Genomic DNA, 27,620 nt, shown 5'->3' with positions numbered 1-27,620 from the left:
GAACTTGGCATTTAAAAATTGAAGTTGGTATTAAATAATGATGGTTCATTTCTCCTAATGTTCAATATATCAAAGCATTTAAATGTCATCCTTAGTTTTGCTAATTTGTGTATTTACCAATTATATCCCGTTTATATCATTATTATTGTATCAAGATTGTGTCAATAATTATAATTGAAATTGTATTTGCCTTTTTTTGTCTTCTTCTCTTCTTTTTTTCTGAGCCTGAAATATCTCCTTTGGGGTGGGAGCTTAGTATACCGACATACATGTTCTTGTAATTTTGAATTACTATTTAGCCAACCCCAACTGCTGACTTCTGTAGTGAAGCATTTAATACCCCATTAGTTATTTAAAAACCCAGTGAATGAAAGAAATCTAGATAACTTTTGATTTTTTACAGCTGAGGTATTTACATTTAGAAGATACAAGAGACTAGGACTGACTTATTCTTCTGCAGTCTTTTAACAGATCTGAGGTTCAGCACCATCAAAATTAATGAAAGAATTCTAACAAATCTGGATTGCTGGTTCCTTAAGTGAGCTGATTTATTTATTTCAATATTTAAATAATAAAAAGATGCATATAGAAGGGCCCTAGGCACCTGAACAATTAATATTGCAAGATCACCCTTGCTGCATAAAAACATTTTATCAATCAGACAGGAATTCGACCAGCTAGTTTCTTGCAAAATGTGCTTCTTTTCTACTTCCTAGCCTAAGAATGTGCCTGCAAGCCTTCTCTAAAAACTTACTAATAAAAATCTAGAAAATTACAGAATTTGAGATTAGAGGAAATACCTTTAGTGGTGTCCTAAAAATCATACCATGTGACACAGCCAGCAGACACACTTCCTTTTTTTTCTGATACATGTCCAATTCACTTTTATTTTTACAGTGGCAACATGACAAAGCTGATAAGTGTTCCTATGACAGTCAGTACAAGGATTGTAATGCATCTGATCTGATGAAGTAGGAGAGCAATCTGTTTAAAGAAAACTCATACCCCACTCCTTTTATTTTCAAACCCAGACTAGGTTCATAGAATCATAGAATCGATTGGGTTGGAAAAGACCTCTGAGATCATCAAGTCCAACCCTTGGTCCAACTCCAGTCCATTTACCAGATCATGGCACTCAGTGCCACGTCCAATCTCAGTTTAAAAGCCTCCAGGGATGGTGAATCCACCCCCTCTCTGGGCAGCCCATTCCAATGCCTGATTACTCTCTCTGGAAAGAGTTTTTTTCTGATCTCCAACTTAAATTTCCCCTGGCAGAGCTTAAGCCCGTGCCCCCTTCTCCTATTGCTGAGTGCCTGGGAGAAGAGACCAACCCCCACCTGGCTAGAACTTCCCTTCAGGTGGTTCTAGACAGTGATGAGGTCACCTCTGAGCCTCCTCTTCTCCAGGCTAAACAACCCCAGCTCCCTCAGCCTCTCCCCATAGGACTTGTGCTCAAGTCCCTTCATCAGCCTTGTTGCTCTTCTCTGGACCCGCTCGAGCCCCTCAATATCTTTCCTGAAGTGAGATATCTTTCTCTTTCCTGAGGTGATGGACTAAATATTAGTTCAGTGATAGGGTTGGGTAAGACCTTCTCAATACTTCATCCTGGTGTGTGTGCTAAATTCAGTTTGTTCCTTTGTTGCTGTAGGAGGGACTCTGTTATCATGGTCACATGGGAGAGAGCAGCCCAACATTGTCAGGAAGGTGAAGCAGTGGGAAGTGCCCTGTTGCTGCTCTGTCAGTGCACATGATGTGGGGCAGTTCTTTTGTTCACAGTGTGCTGCTGATCATGCTGGGTGTCATGAGTGCTGTAAATACTCCCTGCTTAAAGAGGAGAAAACCAAGATTGGTTGGTGAGTATTTGGTTCCGTAAAGAACAGATCCTTCCTGAGCAAATGCTGTGTTCACAGAGGTGCTTGCCCTGGATTAAGGGTAGTTCAGTTGCTCTGTGAGGAGGGAATAAGTATGAGAGCTCAGGGAGCAAGGAGAGCACTGAGTACCTTCACTTTCTGTCACCTCAGTCCCACACCAGCTCTGCAGGGCTGCTCTGCTCATTGCTCTGCAACAATTGTCGCAGACTGACTTGCCTTCCCAGGGAACTGTTTCACCCTTCAGCCCCAGGGGACTTCTACACCATGCAAGGGACAGAAGTGTTCTCTCTGTGGTGATTACACAGGAAGTCATTGATATTTTAGGAAGGCCTTGGGGCTTCAAAGTGCATTTTGCAGCTCTGGTTTGATCAGGTCAGCCTTTTTACTGCCATTAAAAAACCTAAATGAACAAAAAACCCAACGCAAAACAGCCTATATATTTTTTTCTTTTTATATCCAAACCCTGAGTCTAGAGGTTGTAGAAAAGGAATCCAGCAAGGACATCCAAGGGAGAGTTTTATAATCTGTTCTGCAATACCTACCTGAAGTGGGGTGTTCCCTTACAGTTTTGTAATATGCTGTTTTTCAAAGTTATCCAAGTCTCTTAGAAGATTAAACTGAAATATCATATGTATTCCAGTTTATTTCTATGGAGATCTTTAAGGTACCTCTTTCAAAAGGTTACATTCATGTTCTGTGTATATTTAATTCTTGAAATTTTAACTTCTGATAATAGGACAGCAGTAAAAAAATTTCTCTATATATAATTTATTAATGCTCTTCCATAATCTGATAAAATTATTTGAGAGCAAACAAATACTAACAAACTAACCCCACAGTTATATTAGTACTGTGCTAATCTAGTTAGAAAAACATGAACGCATCAACTGTAATTTAAAATCAATTTATAAAGTAAGGGAATGCCCTATCTGTAAATCATCTACCTGAAATCATGTACTGAAATCATGCTTAGTATGGCTCAGCAGACAATGGATGTTTGTATTTTAAAAGTTCTGAGAAATGGCTTATGACAGTGTGTAGCTTTTTTTAAATATTGTGTCCATTCCAGAAGTAATTATTGCACTTCTTTAAAACAAAGGACTAGATTTCCTTCTTTTGCCAACTAAATATACGTACTTTTGTTAACTTATTGTTAACTCAGTGATTATTTTGTAAAGACAAATTCTTGGAACTGTTGCCAGGAATGACCCTTCCCCCCAAAAACAGGACTTTGAGCCACGTTAGTGTAGGGTAAGATAAAAAGTAAAGGTCCTTTAATAACACAGGGCCTACAGGCCACAGGAATACAAGATGACATGCATGTACCCCAGTTTTAGTTTCCATGGCTTTTATAATAAGATCCCTCCAATCATTGCTTTACACATTTCTCAGTCCAGCCCCAGTCCCACCCCTGGTCCAACCCCTGGAATTGGGTCTGGGGTCGTCAAGACCCTCTGTCTTCATCAACTCTTCTTCTTCAGGCACACAAAGGTCTCTTGGAGTTCATCCAGTTCTGGCTTTTGGGTCACTCTGACCTATGTTTATGTTTCATTCTGTAGGCCTTCTGATATCCTTCAGCTCTTTACCTTGGAAAGGAGTCTAAACAAGATTAATTAACTAAAGGAATTTGAGCTCCCTGTTCTGGGACAGGGGTAGTGATAGAAAGGCATTAAACTTAGACTGTTAGAAATATTAACCCTCTAAAAATCTACAACTACTGTGTTCCTAAAATCTACAAAATGTGAAAATCAGAACAAAAACCCCTTTGGCATCAGAACCATACTCCTGCTTAACATTATACACCCTTTTTATGTTATGTTAGGCAGACAACAAATTTATTATCTTCTAAATAAAGAAATGGCTGGGTAGTATCACATTTATGGAAAAAAGCAACATCCTTTAAAGTTCTTCCCTGAAATTATATACTTCACAATATTCTTTAAAATGAAGATAAACTAGTTGCCTCGTAGTGAAAGGAAAAAAAATATTTCAGTTATTCTTGTATTGTACAGTATTTGTTCCAAACTTCAGCAAAGGAGAAGAATTCCATTAAAAGTGCTTATGATATAATCTCTTTTGTGATTGTTTTTTTTTAATGTGGAAAAATGTGGAAATGTTTTTCAGGGTTTTTTTGTTTGTAATAATTTTTTTGTCCCAGGTTGATATAATAGAAGTGTGAGAAAAAATTGTGCTTAAGAAAGATAGTATGTTAACTGTATTAAAACAGGATATTGTTTTTTCATTGATTTTTGTTTTGCTTCCTTCTCAAAGGCTTTAGCTTGAAATACAAAGTGAATGTGGTGCAAAAAGGTGGAAATGGAAAAAAGTGAAGGTTCCAGTTAATGCAGAATGTGAGCACTTTCCTGAGACAGAATTAGGCTTCTGTAAGGAGGTTGGCTGACTCCACTGCCCCCCACTGTGCTTTCCCTGATACTTTCTGTTCTTAGTCTTGACTCACCAAGTCGTTAACAGCTCAAATTCAGATTGCAGTAAAAATTAAAAATAGTCCTTATGACTGAACTAGTAGTCAAAACGTTCACAGTGAACTGTGAAGTAAAGCATTTTTCATCAAAAGATTGATTCCAGGGTTGAATTCCTGTTTCCTGCTCTTTTTGTTGGGGCCAGAAAGATCAACTACCAGTTCTCTTTTCTTCATACAGATGAGAGTTGTCCAAAGGCAACCATGGCATCAGAAAAAAGACTAGAAAGAGAGACTTTGAAATCTATTTGATGAGAGGAACAGCTTTGCTTAGTAGTAATAAAAAAGTATCCCATTAGTGATGTTACTAGATGAATTTTGAATACATTTGAATTGGATGATGGAGTTCTAGTGTCCTCAAGACTCTGGTAGTCAGAAGACATCTAAATTATTATGCAGAGATAGTAAAGACTGGCCTAGATATCCAGAAAATTTGTATTTGCATTTTCTGTCACATGAGTGGTGGATTGGTGTGTTATGGAAAGCTTGCCTTGGTAAATTTGTCAGTAAAGACATGCTCTGACATGACTTTTTTGAAGCAGGAGACAAGATTATTTTATATGCATTCTGTGAGATGTTTTGGAGATAGAGTGAGTTGTTCTGCTTAGAATTGTCCAGTGGCTGGTCCACTTGAAGATTATCTGGAACAGGAAAAACACAAGTGGGCTGTGACCCCCGAGCAGTTGTCAGCCATCTCTGCTAATCCTGGCAATAACAATCATGAAACTACTTTGCAGATTGTACACTGCAAAGTGGAACATAAACATTTTGCTTTAGCATGATGACTGATGAATACAGTGGCAATCCCTTGCTTTCATAAATTTTGTCCTTCCCCACAAAAGAGCAAAGGAATTTTCATCTATGTTTAACTGATCCAGAGGACTTGGTTAATCACCCATATAATCAATGGAAATAAGGAATGCAATTAGTTGAGCTCCATCTTTCAGGATTCAGAAAACTGCTTTGGAATAAGGCAAATGTTACTTTTGAAGCACCCATTTCTTTCCATTGCTTATAGAGAGAGTTTAGGGTGACCAGCTCAGGAGTAGATATGTACATTTACCACTGAATGCCACACTGGAGAACTATGGAATTTTGAAAGCTTTAAAAAGAGTGAGGTAGAAGTCTTAGAGGCAGCACTTCTACAGTAAGCTCTCAAGTCCAGAACAGAAATGAACTGGCATCAATTTTAAATCTTCTGTTGGTGCCATCTGATAAAAGATTATTTTTTCATTCCTCAGTCAGAGGATTGAAAGGGACAAATTATTTATCCCCTCCCCATGCCCCAGGTTTCTGCTGTTTTCAGTATCAGCTAGGTAGAGTTAAGGAAAAGAGATGTGGGAAAATTTATGAGGGATTCAAATTAGATCTAAGTTTGTGGAAATAAATTATTTCTTTCCTACATCCTTACATTTTTCTATCAGTTGATCTCTATATGTCCTCCAAGACTAAAGAGGCAGAAACCTTCTCACCTGCTTAGAGGCCAGGATGATCTGGACAGTGCACTGAGGGAGAAGAATGGGGTTTGTGGGCTGATGGAGAGGAGAAGACCAAGCTTGAAGGGTGTTTTATTCTGTATTTTCATCATACCCATAATGGACTAGTAAGTCCTACTACTACACTGGGCTTCTTCTGATATCCTCTGTTTATAAGGTACTTAAACCATGAGAGTTTCAGTACTCAAATTTAGATTTTTTTTCTTCTTTATTTGTTCATATTCTAGTCTTTTGCATTGATAGGCCAGTTCTCTAAGGGAGCTGAACACAAATAGCTGATTGGGGATTTGATAAATCCATAGTTTTTAGTTGGCTATCACCCCTACTAAATAAAGTAGTTAGCTGACTTCTTGGGTAACCTATGAAATCTTTTACTCAACAAATAGATTGGGACCTTTTTTCATTGACATCTTATCATACTGCCATGTTTTCTTTTTTCCCAACCTGAAATCTTTAGCTTTTTTCCCAATTTGAACTCGCTTAATTTAGGTTTGGGAATTTCATGTTGTAAGGTGGATTTGACAATTCCTGCTTTATTAAGTGAGGATCTGGAGGGAAGGGAAGGGGCTCTGCCAGGAACAAGTTAGGAATATCTTGTTGGTATGGGATTGAGGCACAGGAGGAGGAGGGGTGGCTGCTGTTACTAAAAAGCTTACAAAAGGCTCTTTCAGGCACAGACAGACAATGTGTGGGTGCAGATTCTGCTTTTCCTTTGTATTTCAGTCCCTGATTGCACAGTATTTGGTTCTAGCGATGCATTGATTTGAGCTGCTTCCATTTCTTCTGTGTGTAACACCATGAAGACTGAGGGAGAGAGCAGAGCTCAAGGCATGTAAAGAAGGACACAGCAACAAACTGAGAAAGAAATAAACTTCTTTCCCTTTTATGTTCAGGTCCTGGCAAGATTTTGCTCTGCTTCCTGCAGTCTTTGGATAGGAGATGTCAGCACCTTATGACTCTCTGTTCACATTACTCTGGTTGAGAACTGGTGGAATGATGTGTCAACTCATTTACATTTTAGGGGGATATTTCTTCACTTTTAGATACTAAAAACCATGGGAAAGTGTAAATCAGAATAAAAGAAATATATCCTTTCATAGTAAAAGAAATTTTAGATTAAGGCACTCCATCCCAAACTCCCTGCTGGTTGTGGAAAGGGAGATGGCACAAGTCACTTAGTGAGCTAGATGATAAATTTTAAATTTCTTTCACAATATTATTTAAATATGTATTTTTTTCTGTCTGAATAATTCCTAACAATCTTGCTTGCCGTGACCAGGATTCAATGTTTATTAAACAACTTTGAAAAAGAGATTTTTAGCACTTAGAGGCACACATCCTTTTTTGGTCAGATGAATGATCTTGGCAAATTTTGGGCCTGATAAGCATATTATTTACTGTAATTAGGCAGTGATCTGAAGAACAGAACTGTGTGGGAAGCAAATGATTTGCCTTTCCTAAAGAAACTTCTCTGTGCATTTGTGTAATGTGAAAGGTTTTTCTTGAAAAGGTTAAAAAAAGTTCTAATCAACTTCTGTACATTATGTAGAACTTCATTTTCTAAACTCTGCAAAAGAAAGTTTCATATTTAATGGGAAATCATGAATTATTCCATTTATTATCTACTTCCTCCTTTCAAAGACATGATCTGGATAAAAGGCGGGGTGAATAATTTCAAAAAATACAATACATTTTTAATGGGAAGGTGCAAACTACAGATTCTCATGACTATTAGCAAGTATAGAGGAAACAGAATTTTACTTGCAAAAACTCATCAAACTCTTGCAAAGATAAAATACATGACATACTTTAATAAAGAAGAACACAGTGAGCTGAAGTTTTTCTTTTTTTATGTAACTTGTTGTTTTTACTAAGTTTGGTCTTACGGTTTTCTAGTGCTTTCATTTCTCAATAGTTCAACAGTATTTAGTAGCGAAGATAATGTACAAGCAATACACAACTGACTTCTATTTTGAAAACACAACTTAAAGGTGAAGCATCTCTAACACACAAAAAGAGTCTGAAATAAAGACTGTCTAATCTGCCTTAGTAAAAATCAAGACTTCCTAATAATTTTCACAGTGAAAATTATTCTGCCTTCTGCATTGTGTAAAATCCTCTCTTCCTTTCCTCTTAATCTCTGTGTGATCTATTTGTCCTTAGACTCCTGAGTAAGTTCAGCTGGGGACTTGAATGAGAGATATCCTAAACAAAAGCAGAAATACTGTGGGAATTGTTTGTAGCAATACTGTAATAGTGCATAGTCTTTTATAGGGTTTTATGGTAATCATATCAGCTTGAGAAGATAAAGTAAATAATTCTGATTATCTGTTTTGGATGCTGTAAAAGAAACTTGCAAAGAAATTTAACAACTTTTTTGATATCATGCAAGTCAAATGGAAATGGTTCCAAACTCAGACGTTTCTGCTTTCCAGCCCACAAGGTCAGCTCTGATATAAAAAGAGGAAAGTTGAGAAACCCTTGAATTTGATAAATAATAGCCCATAGCATATGGTTGGAATTGCATTTTGTTAAGGAACATTATTAATTTAGAAAGAAAAGCAGAGAGATTAATGAAGATAATGGGGGTTTTTTTCTGATTATGCTTGAAATAATCACAGATGTGTGTGCTTTTGTATGATGAACATTTTTATCAGGGTAGCACTTTCTTCTTTATTTTTACTATTTTCTATACATTTGTGTTTAGAGACAGAACGTTCCAAAAGGTCACTGCTAAATTTATATTTCCATTTTCTGGGTTAATGAGGATTCTCAATTATTACAGTACTTACATTCACTTTAAAAGACTTTTTCTGTGTCATCCTTTGATGTTTATAATTGATTAATTTTTCATTTTATGTAGCTTTGAACAAAAGGAAAGGAGTTCAATATATGTGTTCTTTGTGGGATCCTACTGACAGGTTATGCATCCCCCTTTGATTGCATGTTTTAGGTTAAAGTGTGGTTTGACAACACCCAGTGACTGTGAGGCAGTAGATGAAAAATACTGCATTGCTTATGCTGAAAGTTATTGTGCCTATAGATATGGTATAAAGTACCTACATATTTTTTATATATGCTTTATTTTCATCTTTCTAATAATAGTTCTGCATGCATAGCTTCATGAAGCTTTTCTTACTTAAAAAATCTGAATTGTTACAAAAGTCAATTTCAAGTGATGTTTTTCCCTCTCATGATGTGCACAAATTTCCATGCAATATTTTTTGTTTATAGTTAGAATATGAAATTCTTTTTATAACATTTGGGGGGTTGATGGATTTTATTCTTTTTATAATAGGACATTTCAACTTAATAATTTGGAATTAAAAAGCATCCACCCCACCCCAATATAATTTAGTTCTCAGCCTTAGTAGTGAAAAATTCTAAAGTGGAGGCTAACAGTGATGCCGTGAATGACCCTTCCCCCCAAAAACAGGACTTCGAGCCACGTTAGTGTAGGGTAAGATAAAAAGTAAAGGTCCTTTAATAACACAGGGCCTACAGCCCACAGGAATACAGGATGACATGCATGTGTCTTAGTTCTTGTTTCTATGGCTTTTATAATAAGATCCCTCCAATCATTGCTTTACACATTTCTCAGTCCAGCCCCAGTCCCACCCCTGGTCCAACCCCCTGGAATTGGGTCTGGGGTCGTCAGGACCCTCTGTCTTCATCAGCTCTTCTTCCTCAGGCACACAAAGGTCTCTTGGAGTTCATCCAATTCTGGCTTTTGGGTCACTCTGACCTGTGTTTATGTTTCATTCTGTAGGCTTTCTGATATCCTTCAGCTCTTTACCTTGGAAAGGAGTCTAAACAAGATTAATTAACTAAAGGAATTTGAGCTCCCTGTTCTGGGACAGGGGTAGTGATAGAAAGGCATTAAACTTAAACTGTTAGAAATATTAACCCTCTAAAAATCTACAACTACTGTGTTCCTAAAATCTACAAAATGTGAAAATCAGAGCAAAAACCCTTTCGGCATCAAGTCCCCCCTTTAGAAACAGACAAAACTCAAAAATTTTGTCTGGATTCTACTACTTAAACTTAGCATTACACTAAAAAGATAAACAAAAACTATAGTATTAAATTTTACAGCTAGCTATAATGCAAAACACTAATGATAAACATAACTAAAGAGTTGGTTAGGTTCAGTAACCATGAAGTTGGTTTGTGGAAACTTTGCAAGAGTTACTTGATTTGTACTACATGAGACAAACTCTGGACTTTTCTGAAGTTGCAATAGCATCTGAGGTCTGATTTTGGATAATTTCAATGACAGTGTTTTTTCAATTGACTTACTTTTAGAGATGGAATCTCCAGGTCTTTGGAATTTCATAGGACTTTCCAAAGTTTGTTTCATTCATCAAAATGCCAATTAGGGCTAATTGCTTTTTTCATCAATTGCTGGTATTTGAATACAAATACAGCAGTCAGTTTTTGAAGGATTTTAGATATGTGACTAGGGTCACATGCAAGTTTTGATTTCAAATTTCAGCTAAATTCATAATGCAAATTTAGCAATTTTTTGGCGTTTTGGCTAAAGCCAAATGCAATTACAAATTTTAGTTCCAAACTTAATTCATGGTTAGTAGCAATGCAAACAATACATACAAAAAGTAATTTAAGAAAGTAATAGTCTCTGTTGCCCTTGTTCTAGGGGCAGAGGACTTCTGTCCTGCAGTAAGTCCAGGAAACCTGCTATGCAAAGAAAGCAGTCTATTTTGTCTTTTAGGATGACATCAGGTTGTTAATCTTTGAAGTGGTCCTGGAGTCTGTATCACAGGGGTACAGTTTTGTCTTTCACTGTGGTGTAATTAGTTGACAGTACTTGAGATGACTCTAGTCAGCATGCAGATGTCAGTGTCTCATCTTTCAACAGTTCTCAGTCTGGAACAGGAATGTCCAATTTCATGGGTTTTTGGAGTTTCTGCAAAGTAAAAGGAAATCTAGACCATTTAATAATTTTGCAAACCAACTTTTCTTATGTGAATATGAAGAATCAATGAAACAGTTGTTTCTCTGCCTTAGCTATAGGCAAGGCTTGGGTATGTAAGATGTCTTATGTCTCTCGTATCTCTTCACAAATTTTGCTAATTTGAGTTTTAGGAGTGTGCAATTTTGCAAATCTCAGGCAATTTTAAAGGAATCTCGAATTTCAGAATTCTCGCATTTTGACAATACAAAAAGCAGATTCAGCTTTTATAACATGAAGAGGTTGACTGCTAGCCACGAATGCACAGGCCCATCAGGAGCTTTCCACTACCAAGGTGTGTCTGGAGTTTCTGCAACACCAAACATCATCCTGGCACTACTAATTGCTCCTCACAGAGTGCTTGCATCCTCTGAGTGTATTTCAGGCCCTATCGAGGTCAGACCATCCTGCCACAGCCTGCCTTGACCACAGTCAGTCCTCTCCACCTCACGGAGTAGCTGTGCAGGAGCTTCTTGCCTCCGTGTATAAAAGCATTTTCACTGCCAAATTGTATATGTTAGCATGTTAAATAACAATGGCATCTTCACATATTGTGAGCCATAATGCAGGTCTCTAAAAGATCATTTTGCTGAAAGAAATCCAAGAGACATAAGAGCATGAAAAAGTTTTCAGAACAAGACTGAAATTCACTTAATTAGGCTAAAATAGGGTACAAGCATCACTTAGATGGCTTAAACAAGCTATTCAGCTAGGATGTTACCAGTTCATTTCAAAGATTTCAGGCTTAGATGTAACTCAACGTTCATGAGACAGTCTACTAAATCAGTTCTTTTAATTCTTCAGCTGCACCGTTGTGACTAGCTGCTTGCTTTCTTGTCTTGTAACACAGGACACACAGAACTTGTTTCGCTTCTCTTTTGCGAGGCTCAGTGCTTCACACACTGTAACAGACACTAGATGATAAGACGTTAGAGACAAACTCAAAATAAACAAATTTGAAGTTACAATCATACACCTCCGTGTAGAATTTTCAAATCAGGTTTAGAGAAATTTCTCTTACATGTAACAGCAATTAAAGAGAAGACACAGTTGTTCTACACACTGCTTGCAAAATGATGTTTTCATCAACTTTGCTCTCAGATTGTATTCTTGAGAGGCATGTCCTTCAGGTCTGGTGGTGACAGACTTCTTGGTTGTCTGCAAAAAATCATATTCTCACAGCAGATGGTTAGTTCACAATAAAGACAAAAATACATAGGTGGCAACTATTGATTGATTTTGCACCAGTATGACACTGGTCCTAGTTTTCAGCAGCCTCAGAGCTATGCTGAGACAGACATGCTACAAGCTGGAGCAGCTCAGAGCAAACTCAGAACACAGAGACTACCACAGAAAGCTGTGGTTTTGCTTTGCCAATCTGTCTCGGTGTATCAGGTGTTGCGACTTCTCTAAAATTGGAAATGAGAAAATTGCAAACACAGACAGAATCTTTAAGCTTAAGATAGAGATTCCTTAAACTTAAATTGGTGCTTTAACATTCATCTCAGTTGAAAAGAACTGAGTTTGTTCAGGCAGCTTGTAACACAGTGACACTATCACTCTTTTGCTCCCCCCTTTTCGGTCTTGATGGCAGGGGTAGAGGGAAAATGCTGGAAATGCTCTTGGGGGTAGAGGAACTCGCCCCCCCTTTTCTGCAATTAGAAATTTTGCACACTTGGGCAAGGCAGTTGAGATGATCAGGCTGCCTGCCTGCTTGCTGGGGAGTCCTGTATTCCAGGACAAGGTGTTTAAATTCTCTGCTTGCTCGCCGAGGCAGGTAGGGATTGTTAGCGACAGGGATAGAAAGGAAAGGGTCACACACGGCCCTCCCGCTGTCGGTCTGGGCAAGGTCTCAGCTGTAGGTATTGACCCTGGGTCTATGCTGGCATCTGCTATTGCTGTAGCACTGGCTTTGAGCACAGCTTCTTTGGTCCTTTTTGTCGGGGCCATGCTGGCTCTTAAGGGAACGGTCCCGTCCCTGATGGCCCTTGGGCTGGCCTCTGTTGCTTTAGAAACCGAGGCGTCCGGAGCCGCTGCCGGTGTTGCCCCCGGCTCTGGGCCTGCCGTGCAGTGCCGCCCACCCGGCTCTTTGCCGGCTTCGCTCGCTGCTCCAAGGGAAGCAATGCTGCCAGGAGTTAGTTCTACGGTCCCGGGGGTGGAACTCCCCGGGATCGGGGGTCCTGGACAGTGTTCTAGTCCTTTTCTTCCCCAAAAGCTACTCAAGCTTTGTTTACAAGGAGTTTCAATAGCAACATTCTCTGCTCTATCTCTAGTGAGGGAGCACAAGGAAAACTTTCTTTTCCTTGCTTTCCCAGGAGAAGGCAAAGATGAAGATGCCTTCCTCCCTCTGGGTCCACTTTGGCCCAGCTTTGCTCTTAACTCTCCATTATAAAGATGACACAAAGCCTCCTTTCCAACCGCAGACAAAAGGCAAACTAGCACTGATTTTTCTCTCTCTCCACCACGAACAAGGGAAGGGAAAGCAGGAAGGAGACCATGTCTCTCTGCTCCTGTGCCTTTTGCAATCTCGGTGTCAGAAGCGGCTCTCTCCACCCTGCCTCTCTGCACAGCACACACTGGCTGCCGGACAGGGGCAGAGCTGGCCACGTCGCCTGTCCCTGCCTTTGCATGGTCACGAACGGCAGAGGCGAGAGATGGAGGAAGGGATGGTGCTGGCTCCCCCTTCCCGCTTTTCCCTGCGGTCTCTGCTAAAGCCCCCTTCACCCTCCTTTCTGCCACCGCAGCTGCTGAAGGGGCAGCAAAGCCAGTGCCTGCTCTGTTCTCAGCAGCGGGAGAACCCAGCACGGAGGACCAGCCCACGGCCGAGAGAGACTGATCCTGCACTTGCTGCAGCTGACTCTCAGTTACAAGCACCTTTTTTCCGCTGGTACCCTCAGGACCTTTTGCTGCTCTAGCTGCCCAAGGAAAAGCTGCGTTTGCCTGGCCAGCAAGCCCTGCTTGTTCATCTCCCGGTCCCGGGAATGTGTGTGCTGCCTCCCCCGCACTCGCTCTATCTGCTTGCTTGGCTACCGCCCTTCTGCAGGCACTCTCACAGCTGCTGGCTCTGCTCGCCACTCCAGGTGGAGCGATGCTGGCAGAGGTCAATTTCACGGCTCTGGTGGAACCTGCTCCTGGCTGTCCTGGGACAGCTATTATGCCAAGCTTTGCTTCTCCAGGGGGTTCTGCTTGTGCTGCATATGCGCTTGTCTCAGCGTCCCCGGGAGCAGCCTCAGTGTATCCCCGTATCCGCCGGGACAGCCTCCTGGGGGGCTCTGGGGGTCCCGGCCCGTTTCCGGAGTTTCCTCCTTCCCAGGAGCTGCTGGGCTTCTGGTTACTCATTTGTTTACAGGGGGTCTCAATGGCAATTCTCCCTGCTCCTTCTCCGATAGGGGAACGCAGAGAAAACACCTTCCTTTTTGCCTCCTCAGGAGGTGGCAAAGGTACTTTCTTTCTCAAGGGAACGGAAACATTCCCTCTCTCTCCCTTTGGGAACACAGACCTTTCATGGTCTTTAAAAGAAAAGTAAGTTAGAAAGTTGAGATTATTGTTTTTGTTAATCTCCCAGACTAGGACTAGCCTTGTATCCAAGCAGCTGTGCCACAGCCACGCTTGTCTTGGCTTCTCCCAGCCCAGCTCTCTGAGCTCAGAGACAGCCGCTCCATCCCAGAAACTCAGCTTTGCCTTAGCCTTTTTACCAGGCTGGCTCCAGCTTATCTTTGCTTTTCTTTCTTCACTACAGAGGTGTTGATACAAATTCTCTTTTTCAACAACAGACAAGATGCAAACCACTGCTTCATTAAAACACGAGACTGACTGCTCTCCCACACAGCTATGAACAGGGGAAGGGAAGGCAGGAAGGAGATTGTTCTCTACAATCCTGGTGTTATCCACTGCTTTGGTTTCCCTGTTATTCTGTACCGGACAAGCTGGCTGCCGAGCAATGGCAGTGCCTGCCGCTCTTCCCTCGCTTGTCTCTGCCTCTGCATAGCTGGAAACGCCAGAGGTGGGGAAAGGGGGAAGGGAGGGTGCTGCCTCCCCCTGTACAGCTCGGGCCGACTGATGGGAAGAGGGAAATGAGCCTGCTGCTTCCCACTCCACGCTGCTCTCTGCAGTCTCTGCAACATTTCTTCTGGCCACCCTTTCCAGGGCTGCCTTATCAGTAACTATGCTTGCCAGAGCAACCTCGGGAAAGCCACCGGTGCCTCCCTGCTCTGTATATTTGATCTTTTCCCACCGTTTCTCTTTTCGTAACACTTGCCTTCTCAAAGATGTTTCAGGGCTTGTTAGATGCTTCCATTTCTGCAAAACCAAAGCTAGAGGGGACTCCACTGGAGTCTCCTCTTCCATGGATTGCATACAACCCATGCTGACAAGTTACAGGCAAGGGAAAAAACTTTTCAGCACCCAGATTTGAACTGCTGGCCTCAGGAATACCAAGCAAGCTCACTCCTCCAAGTGCTATGTTACTGCTTCAGGCTAAGACAGAGTGATGTAATGCCAGAGAGATATTCCTCTCCTTTCCAGCTGCATTCAGCTAACATGAAACCCCTGAGCACTCTGCTTTGCCCTTCCCGAAGCAACAAGGGACCAAACCGTCCCTCACCCAGGCAAAACACCCTTTTGCCCACCAGGCTGAGAAACTGACTGGCCAGATCAGCTATACCTCCCAGCCCAACGTATTCCCAGTTCCAGGGAAAAACCTTCCCTGAGTTTGCTAGCAAAAATACCCAAAGGAGCTGCTCCTTTTATCTTACCCAGTTGTTAGGAGTTTCAAAGGTCACTGAAGGAACCCTCCAAAATGTGCCGGCAGTAGAGAATTCCCGCAGGATGAAACTTCTTGCTCTGGAGTCCCTCGTGGTTCCAGGGTGCTGGATTCTCTGATTCCACCTTTCGCTCGCCAAACTGATGCCGTGAATGACCCTTCCCCCCAAAAACAGGACTTCGAGCCACGTTAGTGTAGGGTAAGATAAAAAGTAAAGGTCCTTTAATAACACAGGGCCTACAGCCCACAGGAATACAGGATGACATGCATGTGTCTTAGTTCTTGTTTCTATGGCTTTTATAATAAGATCCCTCCAATCATTGCTTTACACATTTCTCAGTCCAGCCCCAGTCCCACCCCTGGTCCAACCCCCTGGAATTGGGTCTGGGGTCGTCAGGACCCTCTGTCTTCATCAGCTCTTCTTCCTCAGGCACACAAAGGTCTCTTGGAGTTCATCCAATTCTGGCTTTTGGGTCACTCTGACCTGTGTTTATGTTTCATTCTGTAGGCTTTCTGATATCCTTCAGCTCTTTACCTTGGAAAGGAGTCTAAACAAGATTAATTAACTAAAGGAATTTGAGCTCCCTGTTCTGGGACAGGGGTAGTGATAGAAAGGCATTAAACTTAAACTGTTAGAAATATTAACCCTCTAAAAATCTACAACTACTGTGTTCCTAAAATCTACAAAATGTGAAAATCAGAGCAAAAACCCTTTCGGCATCACAGTCTATTACTACTTAATGGCATTTACTGTACTGTCATATCTTTTTTTAATGACATCACTGTAGTCTACAATTTAACATATTACCATCCAGTAAATATTTCATTAAAAGAAAAGTATTTAAATGGATGGTCTTTAAACCAGGATTAAAGAGGCTGTGCCCTGATCCAGTTAAATAACCTCGTATCAGTAGCAGTACGTGGTGAAAATGTGCTGAGTACCTTGACCATCTGAGGGCTTGACTTACCAAAGTACTTGTGTAGATAAATTTCCACACAGAACTGAGACACTGGCATGACTGAGGTATATTTTTATAGTTCTGGTGGGTTGCAGCCCAGAGACGTGGCAGTGTAGCCCTCAGCAGTGAGGCCCTGGCTTTACACCACTGTAACCTGGGTCCCTGAGAGCAACGGGCAGATCTTCAGCTGCCACATTTGCCAAGTATTTGTATAAGTGCTTTCTGTGGTTAGCAGTTCCCCTGCAGAAATTTTAACTGTGCTTTAGATGTGGGTCACTGACAGCATTGCAAAACTCTTCTTGTTTTTTTGGCTGTCCAGCTATAATTAAATAATAATTCCTCTTTCAGTTCTTAGGCAAAACAGCCTGAAGTCTTAAACTCTTACAGTGTGTTTGGCTTTTTTGTGTTTTGTATTGTATAGATTTGTTTTTACTTAATGTATATATTTTCCCAGTTCTGGTGTTCCCTTGTTTATGCTTTATTTGTTTGCATATAGGTTTAGCAAAAAGTAGCAAAGTGTTCAAATACTTTATGTAATTTTAATTTTCTTGTAGATTTATAGACAGGAAGTGTGGTGAAGTAAAATAAATTTGTTTAAATGAACTTAAGCAAAAATATCATGATTATTTTTTCATAATTTTGTGATGCTTATCTAAGGCATTTATATCAGTCACTGACTTCCAACTGCAGAAGGAAATCCCAAGTGGATGAAACATATTTGAATACAGTTTTTAAACATTATAATAATTGGTAGAATAATTATTTTACACTGAAAGTGCAGTTTAATATTTTATATACTATTGTTGTTTAATCCATGCCATTTTGTGCTTTACAAAATGGGATTGCTACAATACACTTGTATTCTAATCAGCAGCTGGAATTAACCAGAAATACTAATTAAATCCTAAAAATTCTTAATATATGAAACCTGATATATATAAATATATATATGTACATATATGTGTATATATACATATATATATATGCTGTCTGAAAATAGCAGATTTTTGGACTTATTTTGCGTGCCTGTAATTGACCACACCAGATAGGAGGCATGGAGAATTAAGTTCATAATAAATGATTCTGTTAGGCTATACTGACTATTTTAATTATTTCTAACACCAATACCTGCCTCTTGGCCTCTTCATTTCTTTTTTCTTTCCTCTCTTTCAGTGTAAAGGGTAGAATGCAAATAGCCTTATTGTGCAGGATTTTAAGTTAAAGGGAATGTTGTGTGGTGCTGTCCTGATCTCTCAACATTGCATGAGAGTCTCATAAAAGTACAATACCATAACATAGAAAGGTCCTTGGGAGTGGAACAGTGTCATTTCATCAGCCTCACTGAAGGGTACTGTTTATTAATAATTTTTGCACTGGTAAAGGCAGATCAGAATCAGATTCCTATGATTCCTCAGCATGACTCTAGGTAAATTCGTAATAGCAATGATAATAATAAAAAGAAATCCATATAAGAAAATTATGTAACTGTTTAAGAAAAAACTACAATGCCTTTAATAATGTCCAGGTACACTTAAAGCAGTATTAAAAACAGCACTGCCTTTTCCAGCTCCCAGATCTGCATTCAGTAAGTAGCTCCTTCCACCCACACGTGATAATATACAACATGAAACCATGACCTGTAACATGGTGCCATTAAAGTGGCAACTTTCACTTTAGTTGGTTATTTATTTGGTGCTAAAAACTTTTGTGATGCACAACCCACCTATAACTGAGACACGGAAGCTCACAGAATTTTTCAGCACCTTTTGATAGAATATTGCATCACAGAAACTGACACCTCACCAGATCCACCTGGACCCCATTTTATTGCCTTCCCCAGCCCGTGTAAATAAACATGAACATCGCAGGGTCCCAGTGACAACAGAAGTGAGTGTACAGGCAGAGGAACACTGGATTCTCAGCCTCCGCTGAGTCTGTGCTAAGTGCTGTGGGTCTCATCTGTTGAACTTTATGGATTTAAAAAATAAAACAAAACTCTGCTTTAAATTAAAAGCAGGTGAATTGGTATCTTTGTTTCAACCATAAATACACATATATGCTCCCGAATTCATTAAGAAAAGCACAGTTTGCTTTAAAAAAAAATCCGTCTGAAATCTTTTTCTCCTGGTGTGCACACATGATCATCCAAAGGGGAAAGAGGACTTTAAGTTTACATTCCCACCACGGTTCAGTTTTAAAATTAACGCGGCTAACATTGCCAAGCTGCTGCTCGTTCCAGCTGGGCTCCTGTACCTCCTGCAGGGCTGTGCGGGCGCGGTGCGTGTCCGCGTCGCGGTGCGGGGACACAGCCCGGCCCTTTGTTCTGCCGCTGCCCGCGGCGGGAGCGCCGTGTCCTGCCTGCAGTTTCCCACATCTCCAGTAGATGCCCCCAGAGACCATTAAACCCCTGGAACGATTCCGCTCCAGCCGAAGACAAGGGCAATCTTTGCCCATTTGGCTCCTGGAAGGAACACGGATACCCAAAGGAAACCTGAAGTCGGCGCGGACGCAATGCAGAAAAGCAAACCCGCTTACTTAATAGTAAATAGTAATTTATTAGGTAGTAAGGTTCAAAATGTTTAGTGTAAAACAAGCTTATTAATGTAGTAGAAACATACTCAACATTTGGGGTTTATAAAATAAGTCATAGACTCATAGAATATCCTGAGTTGGAAGAGACCTTAGGTATCTGAGAATCACAGAAGATTATTTTGAGTTGGAAGGGACCACCAAGGATCATCGAGTGCAACTCTCTGGTTTTGTTATTGATATTACAAATCAAGTAATCTTTGGTTATCTAAAAAATGATGTGCTCTGTTTTACCTTGGGTTTCACACACTGCATGACACCATAAAAAGCAGGATGGAAAGGATTTTGAGGATTTATATTTTGCACAAGATGTCATGAAAAGTTTATTGCCGTCACCTGTATCACACCTCTGTGCAAAAGAACTGTTCGTTGGGAAAGAAAAGGGCACTGGAATTCTCATCTGGAAGCACTTTGATAACTGTAACAATTTCAGAATTCATTGCAGTGCCGAGCTCTCTTAGAAGACACAAATACCATTCCTTGCCATAATATCATTAATCTCTTGCCCTATTTTATTGTTTGTGTGTGATCAATCACTTGTGTCTTATGGATTACAGAAACTTAAGGAAACAATTGTATTGATATTTTGTGCTTTGTGTATTTTGTGTTTATAACTGAGAGATTACTTTTATTTTTATGCCACTAAATTTGAAGATAGTTTCATTGCCTGTGTGCTAAAACCAGTTCTTTTTGCCTCAGAAAAAAAAAAGTGCTCTGTACAGTATGATTACTTCAGCATTATTTCAATGTCTTGATTAATTGGGATGGAATTTATTAAAACACTGTTGACACTGATTTTTAAAACTGAGGTATTTTACCATATGCTTTGTTTCCCTTTATTGGTGTGCTGGTTTGAAGGTGAACCAGCAAGGGAAAATGAACTCACCACGAGAGAGATTATAAGTCAGAGCTAAAATTTAATAATAATATTACAATAACAACACTGATACACAAGGGAAATTGCTTTCAACTCACAATACCCCAGCAGTATAACCCAGTGTCCTGGGGCACAAACCCAAGGGGGGTTTGTTTGCCCTTGTGCTGAGACCCCTGTGGCTCCCCCAAGTCCAGAGCAAAAGGAAAAGAAAAACCTGTTGGTGCAGGCGAGGGCTGTGGTCTGGGCGAGAGTGGTGATCTCCTGCTGTCGAGGTCCTGCTGCTGCTCTGGATCCGACGAGAAGGTTCCCGAGGTCTTCTTACCCACCACTTATGTACCCTCAGGGAGCACTCAGTCCCTCCCCCTGGGCGGGGACTCACACAATGGGTGATTAACTCTGGGAGCCAGGGGTTGTTGAGCTGTTGATGGCCCATTAGCAGCTCCGCCCCCCTCAGGCTGGGTGTGAAGTGATAATGGCTCCCTGGGCAGCTGCTGCTAATGGCCCATTGTCCTTGGGGAATGAATAGAGGGGGTGGAATACACAGGTTTGATCACCACCACACAGGGTTAGCTGGTCCCTCCAGCTGAACTAGGACATTATCCACCCCTTATTCCACTCCATCTAGTCATTCCCAAATTAACCCCCTTTTTACCTATACATATATATACACATATATACAATGAAACATTACAAACTCTTCTCGCTCAAAATTAGGTCCCCTTGTGGTACACATCGTGTTTCTCCATCTTTTTGCATTACCCACCAAGTGCAACCAGGTCCTTGAGCAAAGACAATCCCTCGGATGGGTTTGCCTTTGTTTGAGGTGGGACTAACCCAAACAGTCTTTCCTAACATACCTCTCATATGGACCACAGGGACTTTATCTCCATCTACAGTATTCAAGAGTTCTGATTGGGCAGGGCCAGCTCGATTGATGGAGCCCCGAGTGTTGACCAACCAGGTGGCCTTTGCCAAATGCAGCTCCCAGTGTTTGAAAGTTCCCCCACCCAACGCCTTCAAGGTTGTTTTCAGCAGTCCATTACATCGCTCAACTTTCCCGGCAGCTGGAGCATGGTAGGGGATATGATACACCCACTCAATGCCGTGCTCTCTGGCCCAGGTGTCTATGAGGCTGTTCTTGAAGTGGGTGCCGTTGTCAGACTCTATTCTCTCTGGGGTGCCGTGTCTCCACAGGACTTGTTTCTCAAGGCCCAGGATGGTATTCCGGGCAGTGGCGTGAGATACGGGGTATGTCTCCAGCCATCCAGTGGTTGCCTCTACCATGGTCAGCACATAGCGCTTGCCTTGGCGTGTTTGGGGAAGTGTGATGTAGTCAACTTGCCAGGCTTCCCCATACCTGTATTTCGACCACCGTCCACCATACCATAGAGGCTTCACCCGCTTGGCCTGCTTGATGGCAGCACATGTGTCACAGTCATGGATAACCTGTGAGACACTGTCCATGGTTAGATCCACCCCTCGGTCACGAGCCCATCTGTATGTTGCATCTCTGCCTTGATGACCAGAGGCATCATGGGCCCATCGGGCTAGAAACAATTCACCTTTATGCTGCCAATCCAGATCTACCTGAGAGACTTCAATCTTGGCAGCTCGATCCACCTGCTCGTTGTTACGATGCTCCTCATTAGCCCGGCTCTTGGGTACATGAGCATCTACGTGACGGACCTTCACACTCAGCTTCTCTACCCGGGCAGCGATGTCCTGCCACATCTCAGCCGCCCAGATGGGTTTCCCTTTGCGCTGCCAGCCGGCCTTTCTCCAGCGCTCCAGCCATCCCCACAGAGCATTGGCCACCATCCACGAGTCAGTGTAAAGGTAGAGTCTTGGCCACTTCTCTCGTTCGGCGATATCCAAAGCCAGCTGAACAGCTTTCAGCTCTGCAACCTGACTTGATCCACCTTGTCCTTCAGTCGCTTCTGCAACTCGACGTGTAGGACTCCATACAGCTGCTTTCCATTTCCGGCTTGTCCCTACAATGCGGCAGGAGCCATCTGTGAAGAGAGCATATCGCTTCTCCTCTTCTGGTAGCTGGTTATATGGTGGGGCCTCCTCAGCTCGTGTCACCTGCTCCTCTTCTTCTTCAGAGGACAATCCAAAACTCTCACCTTCCGGCCAGTTGGTGATGATTTCCAAAATCCCAGGGCGATTAGGATTCCCTATCCGGGTTCGCTGCGTGATCAGAGCAATCCACTTACTCCATGTGGCATCAGTGGCGTGATGGGTAGAAGGAGCTTTTCCTTTGAACATCCAGCCCAACACTGGTAGTCGGGGTGCCAGGATGAGCTGTGCCTCAGTGCCAATCACTTCTGAGGCGGCTCGAACTCCTTCATAAGCTGCCAGGATCTCTTTCTCAGTTGGGGTGTAGCTGGCCTCAGATCCTTTGTATCCCCGGCTCCAGAATCCCAGTGGTCGTCCTCGAGTCTCCCCAGGTACTTTCTGCCAGAGGCTCCAGGATGGGCCATTCTCCCCGGCTGCAGTGTAGAGCACATTCTTCACATCCTGTCCTGTCCTGACTGGCCCAAGGGCTACTGCATGGGTAATCTCCTGTTTAATCTGCTCAAAGGCTTGTTGTTGTTCAGGACCCCACTGGAAATCATTTTTCTTCCGTGTCACAAGGTAGAGAGGGCTTACAATCTGACTGTACTCAGGGATATGCATCCTCCAAAAGCCCACGGCACCTAGGAAAGCCTGAGTTTCCTTCTTGCTGGTCGGTGGGGACATAGCTGCTATTTTGTTGATCACCTCTGTTGGAATCTGACGACGCCCGTCTTGCCACTTCACTCCTAGGAACTGAATTTCCTGAGCAGGTCCCTTGACCTTACTTCGTTTAATGGCAAAACCAGCTCTTAGGAGAATCTGGATTATCTTCTTTCCTTTCTCAAAAACCTCCCCTGCTGTGTTCCCCCATACAATGATGTCATCGATGTACTGTAGATGTTCTGGAGCCTCACCCTTTTCCAATGCAGTCTGGATCAGTCCATGGCAAATGGTGGGACTGTGTTTCCACCCCTGGGGCAGTCGATTCCAGGTGTACTGCACCCCCTTCCAGGTGAAAGCAAACTGCGGCCTGCACTCTGCTGCCAACGGAATGGAGAAAAAGGCATTGGCAATGTCGATGGTGGCATACCACTTGGCTGCCTTGGACTCCAGCTCATACTGAAGCTCCAGCATGTCCGGCACAGCGGCACTCAGGGGGGGTGTGACCTCATTGAGACCACGGTAATCCACCGTCAGCCTCCACTCTCCACTGGACTTTCGTACTGGCCATATGGGGCTATTAAAGGGTGAGTGAGTCTTGCTGACCACCCCTTGGCTCTCCAGCTCACGAATCATCGTGTGTATGGGGGTCACAGAGTCTCGGTCAGTGCGGTATTGCCGACGGTGCACTGTGGCTGTGGCCAGCGGTACCAATTGTTCTTCAACTTTCAGCAGTCCTACAGCAGAAGGGTCCTCTGAGAGGCCAGGCAAGGTGCTCAGCTGTCTGATTTCCTCTGTCTCCACAGCAGCTATGCCAAAGGCCCAACGCAGTCCCTTTGGGTCTTTGAAATATCCATTCCTCAGGTAGTCTATGCCAAGGATACATGGGGCTTCTGGACCAGTCACAATGGGGTGTCTATGCCATTCCTTGCCAGTCAAGCTGACTTCAGCTTCCAGTACAGTCAGCTGTTGGGATCCCCCTGTTACCCCAGAAATAGAGATGGATTCTGCCCCGACGTATCCTGATGGCATCAACGTGCATTGTGCGCCAGTGTCCACTAAAGCTTTGTATTTCTGTGGGTCTGATGAGCCAGGCCACCGAATCCACACAGTCCAATAAACCCGATTGTCCCTCTCCTCTACCTGGCTAGAGGCAGGGCCCCCCTAGTTCTGGTCATGGTATTCACTGCGCTCTCCCTGTGAATATGACCGGGAGGTTCCTTCAAGAGGATCAGGCATAACATCATCATTCCTATACTGTCTGGAACCTTGCCCACGAGAGACCGGAGCAGCCTTCAACCTTGAAGAATTGCCTGTGTTAGTTGTGCCTCTTTGCAATTCACGTACCCGAGCTGCTAAGGAAGAGGTGGGTTTCCCATCCCACTTCCTCATATCTTCTCCATGCTCATGGAGGTAAAACCACAGATTGCCGCGTGGAGTGTACCCTTTCTCCTTAGCTGGGAGACGCCTGCTTCTGATGGCGGAGACTCTTGTTTGCTCTGGAGAGATATGGAAGAGTCCTTCCTTAATCTTCTCTTCCAGTTCAGCCAGTTTTGTTTCCACAGCTGAGACATGGGCTCGTAATGGAGCAGTGACAGTGTCTTCATAAATCCTGAGTTTGCTGACCAGTGCACCCACCTTGTCTTCTCCCTCTCTCCACTGCAATGTTGCAAGGTAGCGAGAATACATTTCTGGCCCAAGTCGTGCAAATTTTAACCACATCTGGGATGTGCACTGGACACCATCTGGACTTTTAGGGAATCTCTCATCCTCTGAAAAGATTATCTCCAGTACGGCTAATTCCCTTAAGCACCGGATACCTTGTTCCATCGTGTTCCACTGTCCTTGCTGTACGTGGAGGTCCTCCTTACAAAGATATCTCTCCCTCACGCTTGACAACAGTCGCCGCCAGAGGCTGAGAGTTTCCTGTCTCTTTCCAATGCCCTGATCAATGACAACATCTCGAGACAGGGATCCCAGCTGCCTTGCCTCACTCCCATCTAGAATTGTATCATTGGCTGCAGCATCCCAGATTCGAAGTAGCCAGGTCAAGATGGACTCATTTGCCTGTCGTGTGAACTCTCTCCGGAGCTCACGCAGCTCTCCCAGGGATAGGGACCGGGTGATTATTTCTGGCTCCATTTCTTCTGCTTGAGATGAAGGTCCTGACTCTTCCTCGTCATGCACTATACGAACTGATTTGGTCTTTGATTTTCTTTTCTGGACAGGGGCAACTGCTATCGGTTTCTGTTGTCCTTCTGGCTCCTCCATGGTTTGTGTGGACATGGCGCTGGTTGATGTATCTCTCTTCCTCTCTGGCTCAGTCATGGTCTGGGTGGACATGGCGCTAGTTGATGTATCTCTCTTCCTCTCTGGCTCAGTCATGGTCTGGGTGGACATGGCGCTAGTTGATGTATCTCTCTTCCTCTCTGGCTCAGTCATGGCCTGGGTGGACATGGCGCTAGTTAATGTATCTCTCTTCCTCTCTGGCTCAGTCATGGTCTGGGTGGACATGGTGCCTGTGGATTTGCTCCTTTTCTCCTCCTCCTGATGATGCTGTACCACACCAAGCAGTGTGCGGTAGGCAGTGGCCAGGGCCCAGCAGGTTGCTGTGAGCTGCACATCTCTGGGACTACCAGAGCATCTTCCTTTCACATAGCTTAGCATTTTGGCAGGGTCCTGCAGTTGTTCCGGGGTGAATTTCCAGATCATTTGAGGAGAGAAGGTCTCCAAATACTGGCCCATATCTTCCCACTTCCCGTGCCACTCAACATCATCCGCTCCCAGGGCAGGTCTCCAGCAAGTCTCCTTAGAGAGCCCAGTTCTGACCCTAAACATGGTGTATACAGTACAGAGGAGACAAAGCAACACTAACAGCAGGATTAGGCTGTCCCTAACATCAAAAGGAAGCTCAATATTTTCAATGATTGTTGTAGCAGAGGTGAAAAGGTGGAAGTAACCATCTCCGCCTGTTTTCCCCACAGTCTGGGTGCTATTTTTAATGAGACCCCAGAGGTAACAACCCAAACCAGGACAGGCAGACCAGACTGAATATACATTCACAATGAAATTCATTGCTTCTGATGTTATGACAACATAAACATAGTATATTAATAAAGCAATTTTGATCCTTCTCCCTGGTATTAAAGAGAGCATCAAAACAGGCACATGGTTCCCCATGTGTCGAAATATGAACAGGCCCAGATACACCATCCACATGAATACATCAAGCAACATGGTAGTCAGGGAGTTTCTGTCCCCAAATACACAAAATGAAATTGTAGTTCTGACTTCTCTCTCGTGCCCCACGTTGGGCGCCAAAAGATGTGCTGGTTTGAAGGTGAACCAGCAAGGGAAAATGAACTCACCACGAGAGAGATTATAAGTCAGAGCTAAAATTTAATAATAATATTACAATAACAACACTGATACACAAGGGAAATTGCTTTCAACTCACAATACCCCAGCAGTATAACCCAGTGTCCTGGGGCACAAACCCAAGGGGGGTTTGTTTGCCCTTGTGCTGAGACCCCTGTGGCTCCCCCAAGTCCAGAGCAAAAGGAAAAGAAAAACCTGTTGGTGCAGGCGAGGGCTGTGGTCTGGGCGAGAGTGGTGATCTCCTGCTGTCGAGGTCCTGCTGCTGCTCTGGATCCGACGAGAAGGTTCCCGAGGTCTTCTTACCCACCACTTATGTACCCTCAGGGAGCACTCAGTCCCTCCCCCTGGGCGGGGACTCACACAATGGGTGATTAACTCTGGGAGCCAGGGGTTGTTGAGCTGTTGATGGCCCATTAGCAGCTCCGCCCCCCTCAGGCTGGGTGTGAAGTGATAATGGCTCCCTGGGCAGCTGCTGCTAATGGCCCATTGTCCTTGGGGAATGAATAGAGGGGGTGGAATACACAGGTTTGATCACCACCACACAGGGTTAGCTGGTCCCTCCAGCTGAACTAGGACAATTGGTTTGCTAGTAATGCTTTCTTGTGGGGAAAATGTGCTTTGACTTCAAGTCAAATGCATCAGTCCATAGAAAAGAACATGTTACATGGGCACAGCTTTTCTATTTATAGGAACATCGGTGCTGTGCTCAGTTATTATGCAGTGAGTGTTAAAAATTAACTGAATGACATTTTGGTTAGTCACTGCTGAGATCTTTTACCAGTACTTTCTTGTTTACTTCCAATACATCCAATGATCTAATGCATGCACACATACAAACCTATACAGATCACATTGTATAAATAAATATGCATGTATGTGTACCTGCTATGCAGATTGTCATTCCACTCCTCTGAGTTATATTACTGTAGAATTCAGTCCTAGGCCTTTGGAAGTCGGTAGGAATTTTTTACTTATATTCTTCCATCTTTTTTTAGTTAGGTAGAATTTTAAAACAGGAGGGGGAAAAAAAGTGTTCCTTACACAGAATAGAGAATACATTGCATGATATTAGCATAATGGCACAGTATTTTTAAGATATACACTGTGCATTTGGTGTATGTCAAATATAGGATATTCTGGCAAATTAAATTTTAAATGTTTAAAGATATTTCTCATTTACTTTTCTAAGATAAATGTTGGAAATGTTTCCTGATGCAGAACAGTTATATCTTTTCCCTTGTCTGTGTGAGGTATGTGTGCTTTTCAGTTTCAAACCCCATCTCTTTATATATTAAATATAAATTCAGTACTATCTAGTCTATATCGTATCAGGATTATTTAATATTTTTATGTTCAGTTCGGCAACTGAAATGTAAAAAATATATGTGAAGGATTAATGTGCATCCGGTACTGGGAGATTTTATTTTAATCATGTTAAGTATGAAATAATGCAGATAATTTGTTTCTTCCATCTTACATTGCTGTTTATTTTAATTGCCATCCACCTAAGAAGTTTTTC

General features: G+C 42.6%; 1 protein-coding gene across 1 annotated transcript in view; it reads left to right on the top strand.

Annotated features, from left to right (window-relative positions):
- Positions 1 to 27,620, top strand: part of TTC29 (tetratricopeptide repeat domain 29) — a 306,940-nt gene that overhangs the window by 166,015 nt on the left and 113,305 nt on the right. The window lies entirely within an intron of this gene.

Source organism: Pithys albifrons, chromosome 5, assembly GCF_047495875.1.
Source record: "Pithys albifrons albifrons isolate INPA30051 chromosome 5, PitAlb_v1, whole genome shotgun sequence".
Classification (NCBI taxonomy): domain Eukaryota; kingdom Metazoa; phylum Chordata; class Aves; order Passeriformes; family Thamnophilidae; genus Pithys; species Pithys albifrons.
Note: the sequence above shows the minus strand (reverse complement) of the source record. Positions and strands in the feature narration are given on the sequence as shown.